The following is an 11,621-nucleotide window of genomic DNA, read 5'->3' as shown; positions in this document are numbered from 1 at the left end:
AAGCTGGGAAAAGAGGACCTGCTTGGAAATTCATGAATGTGTAGGGATGCCAGAAGTGAATTTAACTGCTCGAATTCCTCTCATGACAAAACAAGACAATATGAAACTTGTTCTCTTTCTAGTGTCTGATGTCACTCATTTGCTGCTGCTCTCCTTTCCATTTCCTCTCCCTTAATTTTCTCTTATTTGTGTCTACATTTTTAGTTCAAACATTTGGAAATGCACTTTTCTGAGAGCTCACTGACATCTTACTTATTCTGTAGAAAGTAATTTCAAGCAAAGAAAAGAAAAAAAAGAGAAAAAGAAAAAGCAAAAAGAAAAAAGAAAAAAGAAAAAAGAAAAAAAGAAAAAAGAAAAAGAAAAAGAGATAAAGAAAAAAGAGAAATAAAAAGCAAAAAAGGAAAAAGAAAAAAAGGAAAAGGGAAGGGAAGGGAAAAAGGGAAAATTGGAAGGGGAAAGTGAGAGGTAAAAGGAAAGTAGAAGGGCAATAAAAAGGAAAAGAGAAAGGGTGAAGAGAAGGGGAAGTGGTAAGGAAAATGCAAGGGGAAGGAAGAAAATATGAGTGTGTAAATTTGAAATAAATTTTTTGAAACTTTTCTGCTGAATTTCCTCTCCACTCCCAACCTTTAAATTTTTGTTGTTGTTGTTGTGGTTTTTTAAGAACTTACATATCTTGTACTTACCTTGCATTGATTTCTGGGAATGCATGATAAAATTTATAATGTTAAGGACAAAAGCAGATGAATCATTCATAAAGGAAGTCACAGTAGCCATTAACTGATGGAGTTTTCCTTTCTAATTCTACCAGTCTAAATACTCCAGAGGCTGTGATGCTGTTTTCCTTCCACAGCGTGTGCTCCGTGCTGTGTTCCCCTCAGTATTTGCCAGTAGTCAGACATTATGAAGAATTTGCCTTCTGCATAGTGAAGTGTAAATTTCTTGAGTATTAGACCTTAGATGTATCCTTTTAAAATAATGTCACATAATGTATATATGAATAATAATTAGAAAACAAACCAGCCAGGAATGATGATCTTCTGTATTAAATCATAATACAGTTCTTCCCAGGGCTGTTCTTGTCGCCAGAGATTTAGCTGCAAATTTACACAGCAGTGCTGCTACATTTTCTGCTTTGTAAATCTTGCTAACTGGTAATGAGGATTGTCAACTCCCGAGCCCAACAAATTTATCTAAACAGATATACATCTGTTGCATGTGAGAGTACTTACTGAGTGGGCATTCTGCTCCCATTGAGACAAAAGAGTCACCAGTGAGGCATATGATTTTTCCTTCAAAGCTCAGTATTTGGGCCAGAAGCAAGAAAAAATAAACTATTTTAAGGGAATATTTTAATCACAAATCTCCTTGCAATGACAGCAGCAAGTCATCTGAGTGGGTCTGAATTAATGAAATCTAAATTGGTGGGATTCCCCTTTTCTGTATACATTAGGAAAAAACCATCCTGGAACTTGGTCTCTATCTGGAGAACGTTAATAGGTGAAACACTGAAAAAACCCATCCGTGAGCAGGTGGAAATTAGGTAAGAGCCTCAAGCAAGATACAGCTGAGCTTCCTGCTGCTGTTTGATCTGTTTCCCACTCTTGCACAGTACAAAAACAACAAGCAAGTTTTAGATACCGCAGCAAGTGACACCAGTTAATGGTATTTATTGCCATATTTTTAAACGTGTCTATGAAAACTTGAAACATATGTAAAGCCAACAAGACTTTCTGATAAACAAAAAAGATTACATTGCTAAGTTTTCATTGCTTATCTAAATGGTTTATGCAGAAGTTAAGAGCACCTGATTGTTGCTCAGCAACTTTGAAAATACAGCAGTTAATTAGATATTCTGCACATGCTTAGAGAACTAAATTTAGGCAGCCATTTATTAAAGACATTTGTTCACATTCTTTCCAGTTGAGCTTTCTGCATTTATAAACTACCAATGTATGAGGGTCTTTATTGTGGGTGTTTTTCAACCTTTGGTTCAAACAGAAAAACCTAGTTCAAAACGATGCTTTTATCTGCTTATTGAAGCTTGATAAAACCTCAAGAAAAAGACTAAGTTTTCGTGTTTCTCTTTTGAAGGCATATTTCTTTTGCTTTTTAATGGTGATGACATATAAATATCTCTGCCTAGAGTTTCAGCAGAACCTTGGAAATGCAGCGGTAGATGAAATGAAACAAACGGTAAGAAGGGCTAAAAGGTGATTACCAGTGATTTTGTGATTCCTATATCCCTGGATAATTTCATGTATCCTTATAGCTATAGCAGAGTTGTTCTAGTTTGATAGTCTGTCTCTGTTAATGACTGGAGCTAAATATTTTATGTGAAGTTTATGAAATTATAATGTGTAGGCACTCTAGGATTCACCACCCACTTTAAAAATACCCTGCTATTCTCTTCATTTAATGGTAGACCTCTGTAGTGATATGTGACTCTTCTGTACTTTGTATGAAGTAATGCAAGCAAGGGCCAAATACTTTCAGAAAGTAATTCCCAATCCTATCAAACTTTTTTTTTTTTTTTTAGTTTGAAGGTGTCTCAGTCTATGTTCATGCACACTGGTTGGGGAAGTCTGTCTAGGGGAAGAAATTTAGCGTTTTTCAACGCTCAAGGCTTCTACAAAAATTTATAGTGCCTGCAGGGCTGGGAGGTAAACTCAGAAAAGTTTTCTTAACAAGGGCAAGAGACACTTTCATGCAGTGTCAGTACTTCAGAATTGCTGTGGTAGTCTATTACACGTATGTAAAGCTATCATAGGAGGAAAAGGAAATTTTTACCAGTCAAGACCTTAATTAAGGTACAAAGCTAAAATCCAAATAAACAAAAATATCTTTTTTTTTACTGTTACCCTGGATATTGCTGCTTATCCCCAACAGAATTTTCCAAAACATATTGTATGTTAAGCTGCACAGAATTTTCTCTGTTCTTTATCTCCCTTTGCACTGACATCCGAGTTTCTGTTATCTGCTACTGCTTTTCCTGCTTCAAACACTGTCCACATTCCCCATTCTTCACACTTTAACAAAGGGACCCAGCTAGTGGTTTAGAGACAGTACAACCCTCAGAGACCTGAATTTAAAACATTTTCCTAGTGCTTCCACTTGTTTGAATCAGACTGCATTTAAGACTTTTTTTTAACTGTAATTTCTCACACACCAAAAAACCATGTTTAGTTTCAAGCTACTAGGCCTTCCTGCCAGTGAAGAACACTATTCTTGTACCTGTTCTTAGAGCATTGACAAGTTCTTGAAATTGCAGTAAGCTCTTGGTATCTGGCAAACTTAACGTTCCTTAGCCAATACCCATTGACTAATAATTGTGTGGGTTTTGATTGGGATACCCTGGTGAGGAACTTTATTCCATTTTTGCAAGAGGATTGTGACACACTGAAAGTTTTGGTGCTTCTGTTACATCTTTTCACATTTCCAATATTTACAGTGCAATGTAGGAACAAAGTTTAAAGGTCTATTGGTGAGAAAATTTTAAAATCACATTTTCAGGAGAAATCACTTCTATGAAGAATCAGGAAATCAGAGTTATTTCCACTTGGAGTGGATGAGACTTTGCCACTTGCTCACAGGGTGCAGAATGAGGCCATAGGAGGCAGCAATAGCACACTATGTTTTAAAAATGAAATCATGATACAACCAATGCCTATTCCAGTGATACAGAGCCAGGCAGTTTTATGGTGCTCGTGCTGTAGTTCCCTCTGCATGAGGGTCTGTGAAGTGGCCTAGGGAGCATGCTTTAATAACCAGAAGGCACAGTCCCTTTTTCATCAGGTGGTATTTGTGCTCTGAAGTCATGGGTTGATCTTTCAGCAAATCCAGCTTTCAGATGCCAAAATCACATGAAATGCACAATACAGAAGGACGATACAGCACAGATTGATACAGATTAATTTCCTCTCCTTGTCTTTGCTTCAACATCCTTAACCCCTCTGAAGCAACGAGCAAAGCCCCAGAACCCAAAGAAAAGCAACAAGAGCAACAAAAACGTAGTTTGTTGTACTCCCTCAGGCTTTTTGCAAGATAGCTTTCATCTGTCCTCTTGCATCCAGAAGAAATCCATACTGCATCTTCTAGCATATTTGTCAAAAATGCATCTTGTGTTCTTACCTGACCTGGATTAAAGTTCCATTGCTGATTGCTGTATTAATAACCATGAAACCACAACCTTGAGTTGCTTCTGCTCTGTGTGCCCTCTCTTTTCTCTACATTTCAATTCTAACCATGAAATTTCCTTAGTGCTGTGGAAATCTTTCCATGCTGGGCTTGCTGATAGGAAGCTGACCTTAGGATGCCTGCATGGTGTTATTCTCTACAGTAAAAATTTGGAATAGCCATGCTCACATACATGTAAACCTGTAGAATAAACTGGTCATACTCTGGGAAACCTGAAAAGCTTGAATTTGTCACAAGAAATGGTAGATGAAAATCCCACTAGCTGTATCTTACTGTTGGAAAATGGATTCTTAAAATTCCCTTACTTGGGTAGAACCTATTTTGTCAAGATATGGTTTGATCCCAAAATTCTAGGATGGTATTATGAATTTTCAATTTTGAAGTCAGCCTAAGAAAGTGAACCATTGTGTTTCACATAGAGCTTTCTACCAAACAAGATGACTGTATACACCTGTTCAAAGGTGGGTTTCAGGATAAAGGAAGCCTTATATCCCTGAGTGTAGTCTGTCAGTCTTTCATCATCAGAGTCAAATTAGGCATATCCTGTCTACTCAAAAGTTTAACCACCGGTCTTCATCTTGCTCCTGTCCTATCACCAGCAGCTTATCTGTACATAGGGCAGCTGGGTGCAAAAAGATTGACATAATGACGCTGCACTGGTGGCTTTGCCAAGCCATGAAAGGATCACTAGGAGGTGAGAAATGTTTACTCAGGCCCAAAGAGCACTGCCAAGCTGTGCTGCTGTCAGCCTGCATCTCACTCCAAGCAGTTCATGTTTCCTGACCTGTCTTGTTGCTGTTGAACAGCAGTGAACACTAAAGGCCTTGTAACAGACTTAGCAGGACAGTGAAAAGATGCAAACCAAAGTGTCTGTGTTAAACCAAACTGTGAGTGGAAATAGCGCATGCGTAGGTGGTGGCAGAAGGCATAAAACCACAAGTAATTATGGCCAGAATTCACCTAGCCTGTCTTTTTTAAAAATACGTATGCATGAAAGATGGTTGAAGCACACCTAATAGCTCACCTGTCAGAGCCTGGTCCCTCTGTGAGCTTACTCATTAATGTGTATGAGTGGCCAAAAAACTTGATGGATAATCATTTACTACTACATCAGTGAGCTGAAATGCCTCAGTAGGAGATCTGATGAACCCCAAAACTGGTGAAAAGGAACATTTAGACTGCTCAGTTAAGAGCTGATTGAAAGTGAAATCTTCCTGATGGTAGTAAGCATCATAGAAGCTCTTCTCAAAAGGACACAAAGTGCAAGAGCTGCATGGATCAAGAAAATCTGGAAAAAGCTCAAGACCACTTTAAGAGAATGTAATTTATTCATTTAACTTACAAAATAATGAGAGCAAGCGATGGTAGAATTCCCTAAACAAATAAATAAAATATTTCAACTCAAACTCACCACTAGCACCACCAGTGAATCAGAAACTCTTTGTAGAAAATAATGGGCGGAAGTCCATCTTGGTGCTCTACTGCAGCTTTGAGAGAGCAGAGAAGAATATTTAATACGTTCTTTCTCCCATGTCCTGCCTCTTTTTCCTGATCCATCCTCTCTCTAAAAATATTTTTCTTTACATCTAATGTAATTTACTGTCTTTCAGTTTATGTCTAGTGCATTTTGTTTTGCCTTCATGCACCTCCACCTTCTTCATAACTGCCATCAGCATTTTGGAAACACTGATAAAATCTACCCTTCCTCCTTTCTTCTCCAAGCTGAACCAGCCCATTTTCCTCAGGTTCTCCTTGTGCATCCCAGGCTCCAGCCCCACAACCATCCTGGGTGGGGGGCTGGAGCCTGGGATATACAATCCCCTCCACATGCCCAGAATCCAGCAGGAGAGGTTCCTGTGTATCACCCACATCAATTTTTCCCTATTACTATATTAGGCAAAGAATTACGTGAAGACCTTGCATAATTCTTGATTTTTTTTCTGGTTTAAGACATGGAAGGCCAAGTACAACTGGTTCTAGTACCATAAAGGGAGGTCTTGTTCCTCCTAATAGCCTGCCATACCAAGGAAAGGAAAAACCCTATCCTACTAGACTGTCATTGCTTATGAAAGAGAAAACAGTTACAGAGAGCACATGTATTATTTAACAACAATTAAATAATTAGTGTGTGCTTGCACTACTGCAGGCCAAATACCGGCACATCTTCCAGAGCTCTGGACTGAGTCACTGGTGAAGGGGACAGGCTTCCCCTGAGAATTCACCATGTCCAGGCTCCATGGCACAATATTTTTGCTGCAATATGTCATCTAAGACTTACTTTAAAAAAATTAATTAATGTATAGGAAAGGCTCATTAGTTGTTACCTCCCAACTTTTTCTTTGTTCTGTTCATTCTTTATATACAGATCTGTGTTCCTAAGGACTAATCTGTCTTGTTTTGTATGAGAAAGCTGTCTCTGAGTTTTGGGGTTAAGATATGTACAGTCAAAATATCCTTAAATTTCCATATTTTAGCATGCCCCAGTTTTGTGTTTCCAAGGTTTATGTTTAGGGTTTAAGGTGATTAGATATTTCTGAAGATGTGTGCAAGCTTGTTGATCTCAAATGCTTTTCTTAACATTAAAGGATTTTTTATCTTTCCTTTTAGTGTATTTAAAAGTCTATCAGTGTGTTGGGCAAAAAAAGTTCCTTTGAATACAAAACTTCCTGGATCTCACCAGTGAGTGCTCGCTGAATTCTGACTTCAACACCGAACCCAAAATTTGTGGTATCCTTTAGTTTGTATAAGGAAAATTCAGACTTAAAAATCTCCTTTGTAAGCCTGAATGTAGATATCATCTGATGCAAGCGCTACCTTTGCATTTTGAGTGTTTCAGTATCTATTACCTTTGCGTTCTGCTGTTCCTCTGAGTATTGCACTTAATTGAAGGAGGTTGTTGCGTAGACACAAATAAATGTGAAAACGCTCAGTGCATGTACATTTTTGTCCTGAACAGATGGAAAAATGCTATACTCATGTTATGTCATTGACATAAAACAATTTAGCTGATACAAAAAGACTTTTATGCTTATGATACCTAAGTAATCTATTATTACACAGTAACTATAGTAAAGTGGCACAACTGGGGACTATTTTTTCTCCGTATGGGAGCTGCCACACTATGTAGATTTTAGAGTGAGTTTAATTAGATGTCTGTAGAGGAGTGTTTGAATTTTACATCAATTGAATATAATTTGCCACAGCACAGGGTAAAAAACACCGAACACGAAACCCAAACAAAAAACCAAAATTCTTTTGGTTCTTATGTTGCTATATATCCATATATATATATATATATATATATATAATTTTTATATATATGAACAACTTAGCCAAAAACTTTTTATGTGTTGGAGGGGATTCTGGAATAAAACCAAAAACCCCAAATCCCCAGCAAAGTTTTTTCTTCCTGAGATTGCATGAGGTTTTTACCATCTTGCATAGCTGTTCAGATAAAGAATATCCTGCCATTTTCAGGTGTTTATTTCTTAGGAAATAACTTTGTAGAAGTTAATTTATCAGTTTCTCCTAACGGTCTGTTAAAAAAACCCAAATAAACTTGGCTTATATTGTTTTAAATGACAGTGACCCTATTTGATTTTCTATTGTAATGTGGAGTTGTATGTGCTCTTGCTGCAGCTGTAAGAAAAAACAGAGATGTCAGATCGCAGTATATCATATCCTGAGTGTATCTTTCCATCTAATCTAGCAGTAAGCATGCAGAAGGGGAGCCTGGCTGTTTTCTGAGTTAGATGAACGTTGTCCAACAACACTATTGTGATTGTGGGTGCTTTCTAGCAGCAGAGTCATATCAGAAATACTGAAGCAATTTGGCTGAAAGTTAATCTGTGCGGGGCCAGACTGCAGGTATGGTCAGCTGCATATCTGAAGTGAGACATCACGAAAATTGCACTTGGATATCTGAAACCAATGTTGTGTTTTCCTACCCACCTCCTTTCAATCTAGTGTTTGAAAGGATGAGATACCTGTAAAATGAGCTCTAACTGTGAATGCGTACTTCTTTGACAAGAGATGTGATAAAATTCTGTGAGAAATATAACTCCACTGATGACAGTAATGAAGCTGCCTTTTATTATATTTTTATTTTATTATACTCATTATTGTATATTTCTTTTATTATAAAGCTGAATCAGTTTCTTTTTCTTTCAGTGAATCTGGGAGTTCTGATCTGACCTGCTGTAGCATCTAAAGCCAGAGATCTGCTCAAAAATAAGCCTGTGTTTCTGACGTTGTGTGCAGACACATACACTCTGTATGTGGGCTCTCTGGGACCATGTGTCTGCTCACAGGATTGAGAAATCCACCACTTTCCTGGAGAGATTGTTTCAATACCTCACTGTTCTCACTGTGGGCTGGCTCCTGGTGCTGAACCAAGACAGCACCAACCACTTCTGAAGGAGTTGTCATCCCTCTTCAGCGAAGCTGTGCTTTTCTTCTCCATGACATAGAGGATAACTGAGGACTTTTTTCAGATGTCTTGCAGGCTTAGAGACAATGCTTTGGTCATTTTTCTGATATTTGTCTGCAAATGGAAATTTTATCAGTATACTGAAATGATGGGACTCTGTTGATGTGTGCTACCATGTGATAAACTGGCACAATTTTGAATAGTTAGACTGTGATTTGGTCACAAAGGCATTAGTAATTCAGATGCAAGATGAAAAATACTGTTTTGCGGATTATACAAAGTGTAAATACTGTAAATGCTGCCATTTGGATATTTGTTAAAATGTGGCTTTGTTCTAGAAATGTTTGTAATGGATCAAGTGTTGCCTATATTTCTGCAGCTAACATGAAGTGTGAAGCCTAAATAGTGTCCTCTGTCAGGTCAGTAGAAATGTGGTCATATGGTTGCCTTCATTTTCTTAATTTTGGAAATGAGAGGTGTTTCACTGGAGCTCAGGCCAGTAATAACGATAGGTTTTGATAAAAGAGAGCTCAAAACTTTACTGTGTTGACTTTCCTAGACTGTCTAGACTTGAGTTGGAATAACTTCTTTAGTATCTTTATGATGAAGAAATTGTGCTTGTTTATCTTCCTTTGTCTAGAGGCAAGTATAATCTGAAATCTAAACTTGCTTTCCTCTATCTAGCATTGTCAGTTGCCAGCTGGGTAGGTTTTTTTAACCTTTCTTTCTGGGTTATAAGCATAGTGTTTAAAATCTTGTTTCACTGCTTTATCCTGAATTTTCACCACCCAGTTTGGGAAAGAAGTCTCACAATGCTTTGCTAATCAAGGTCAGCCAGATTTTAGGAATGATTTTGAAGTGTGGTCTGGAGGTGACTGTCTTCTGCTCATCCTACAGGGAGCTTAAGGCCATCTATCTATCTCTGAGTTTTTGGAAGTATTCTTTTTTCCAAGAAATGCTAGTAAATTATGCTATTGCAACACTTATCGTAAAAGAACGAAGCTAATAGCAAAGGAAGCGTGCTTAGCTGTAAAGAAAACTTGGTATTTTAGGCTATATATAAGGATTTCAAAGTTAATACATCTCTAACTGAATACCACATTAAAAATGTCACTTCTGAAAGCAAAGTAGTTGTTTTGGTGTTTGGCTGCTGCACTGGCAAACTTAGGTTCATGTGTTTGGTTCAAGGGTGCAGGTGAGATGAGCTTGGGCACAGGAATGGGGGTTGCAGCTGGAATGTTTGAATATCTCCTTCATCAGGCTGAAAAGGAGACTCAATAGATAGTAGAAAATACAACCGAGAATTAAGTAGAAAATCCATTGTAAAACATCCCTTTGACCCTGCTGTATTTTAGTGCAGTGAGGGAACTGGGCTATAGCTGAACTATCTTTGCAGAAGATTAACCACTGCCTGCAATGGTTGATTAAAATAGTTGAACAAACACAACTACTGAAGAAGTTTTAGGCTGATCAAGGTGCAAAATAGGGAAAGGAAATAAAATAAAAATCAGTGGCCAAATGACTGTAGAAAATTGTAAGTGCTGATTTATCGAAAGTAGATTAATAATTCTTAATGAGAAAATATATCAGTGGAAATATTGCCTTTTTTTTGCAATGACAGACTCACTTCCAGGTTTATCAGTCTTGTTCCTTCTGAAAAATTGTTCAGAAAGAATTGCTTACAGAATGTCTTCAAGAATGAGCAATAGCTGTTCTTCCAAGACATTTTTCTACCACTAGAACTTAAAAGTTGAGGCCTGATACTCTAACTGCATTGATATTTGTGATTGAATTTCCACTGGCTTGAATGGTGCAAAGTACTAGAACCTACGCAGGCCTCAAGGCCACCCTGCAGGAGATGACTGCCCAGTTTTTGGACCATCCATGGGGCCTGGTGATGCTCATCAGAGTCACACCAAGGTTCTGCTGGCTGAGCCAACTTTCAGGCTTTGTGAGTTGGATTTCAGGCACACACCACTGTGGGTGGCTGCCATGTGCAGTGGGAAATAATGCCAGTTACAGAACACGTGGTTCCAGCCCTGATGTTTTGCCCTTTTGTAATCTCTCTCTGCTCTCTGTTTTTGCAAGAGAGGTCAGAATGAAAATGCTCATGGTAGATGATTCAAAACAGCTAGCACACTGAAAAACTCTGGAGAACCATAGGCAATGTGTAGCCTACAGATTACTTGCATTAAATTTTGTTCTCTGAGCAGCCATCACTGAAAGAAATGATTTTTTTAAAGAAAACCTTTGATGATTCAGTAACATCAGACAAGTAAAAATTTCACCGTCAATCATTACTGATGCTTGAGTCAAAGTTGTCAATGAGTTCTACACTGTAATTTTTAATCTTCTCCTCAAGATGACCTGTGAATTTTACCTCCTGAGAAAGACTGATTTTGTCCTGACATTTCACAGTAAACTTATGAGGAAATTCATAAAGGGCAGTTCCGTCTCCTTTTTCAGAAAAAAACCCCTTCTTTATCAAATAGTGTTTCCCTGAGATGAGATAGAGAAAGATAGAAAGCACTTTATCTTCATATTTCTGAAATTCCTTTTTATTCAGACTTGAAGGATTTTCTCTTTATCTGTTACCAGATAAGGAGATTACCAAAATCCCATATAGAGAGTCTGAGCCATCTGCTCCACCAGCAGAGGTTCTGTAACATCTCTTTATCTGGAGGTGGTCACCTTTAAACTAAATAACATGAAAAATACTTGTTAACCATAACATCAGAAGGATTTTGAAGCCCTTCTTTACTGGTATATTACTCCCAATGTGCTGAGATTAGAGTGTTTGACTAGGATTTTGACTTCAACTTCGATATCCCTGTTCTTTACTATGCATAGATTATGTGTTATCTATGGTCCATTGTGACTTTCTCTTTTTCTCCTTCTTTTTTTTGTTCTCTTTTCCTTTATTTTGTTTTTATTTTTTATTTTAGTTTTTAATTTTTTTTCATTTTACTGTGCAACTCTAACTTCATACATATCCCAT

General features: G+C 37.7%; 1 long non-coding RNA gene across 1 annotated transcript; it reads left to right on the top strand.

The window, feature by feature from the left end:
* Positions 1–1,330: 1,330 nt before the first annotated feature.
* On the top strand, positions 1,331–11,291 carry LOC108447005. Its single transcript, XR_001862362.1, has 3 exons — positions 1,331–2,193; positions 6,802–6,873; positions 8,365–11,291. It is a non-coding gene; the product is annotated as an uncharacterized LOC108447005 (long non-coding RNA).
* The last annotated feature ends 330 nt before the right edge of the window (positions 11,292–11,621 follow it).

Source organism: Corvus brachyrhynchos, unplaced genomic scaffold (genome assembly GCF_000691975.1).
Source record: "Corvus brachyrhynchos isolate BGI_N302 unplaced genomic scaffold, ASM69197v1 scaffold22, whole genome shotgun sequence".
Taxonomy (NCBI): domain Eukaryota; kingdom Metazoa; phylum Chordata; class Aves; order Passeriformes; family Corvidae; genus Corvus; species Corvus brachyrhynchos.
This window is presented reverse-complemented; position numbering and strand designations above follow the sequence as displayed.